General features: G+C 35.5%; 1 pseudogene; it reads left to right on the top strand.

Annotated features, from left to right (window-relative positions):
• Positions 1–288: 288 nt before the first annotated feature.
• On the top strand, positions 289–420 carry LOC121139177 (annotated as a pseudogene).
• The last annotated feature ends 349 nt before the right edge of the window (positions 421–769 follow it).

Below are 769 nucleotides of genomic sequence, written 5' to 3' on the forward strand. Positions count from 1 at the left end.
AACAAAATAAAAACAGCTCAGAGTTTGCCAGTATCTAAAATAATTTTTAAAAATAAAAGAGAGAAGAAATTATGAACACAAAGAGGGCCACAGAGATGGAAGCATGTATTTGGCAAAATTCAATCTAGAACCTTACGATGATGCTGTGTTACCAGAGTTTAGTACTATTTGGAAAGTAGTCTTCTTAATTTGTCTATTTGCATATGCTTAGTTTTCCAAATGCATCCAGACTGCACTATAATTGGGTTGTTCCAAAGATCCCTTCCTATTTAAACACTCAAAAACAGTAGCACTTGTATGTGGTTTTTGGTGAATTTATGAACAAAGTCGTAAAGGCATGTACGAAAAAAATATAAATTCTCTTATGTAACCCAGAACTCATTATTAAACATGAGCTTGATACATATCAGAAGGGATATGATGCTCAATACAATTCAAAGTGATGATGATGTTGGTAATAAGGTTAACCAATCTTTAAGAACAACACAGCTGGTACTTATACACTGCAGCACATACAGACTCTCTCTTGAGTCGTCTCCATTCCACACCTGTGTAAGAGTTAAGAAGAAAAGGAAGCACTCAGAAAGACAACCAAGAATGAGTACACACTTCCCAAGTCAAAGTAGAGTAAGACACAGTCAAGTGTGGTATGAGTTCCTCAATGAAGAGTTGCAGCTACTAAGACATGTTCCACTGTAGAATATAGGTTATTCAAGGGAGAATCACAGTTAATTGCTTTAGCATTAGCTATATATGCCCTTCAGTGGTT

Source organism: Mesocricetus auratus, unplaced genomic scaffold (assembly GCF_017639785.1).
Source record: "Mesocricetus auratus isolate SY011 unplaced genomic scaffold, BCM_Maur_2.0 Super-Scaffold_6731, whole genome shotgun sequence".
NCBI lineage: Eukaryota > Metazoa > Chordata > Mammalia > Rodentia > Cricetidae > Mesocricetus > Mesocricetus auratus.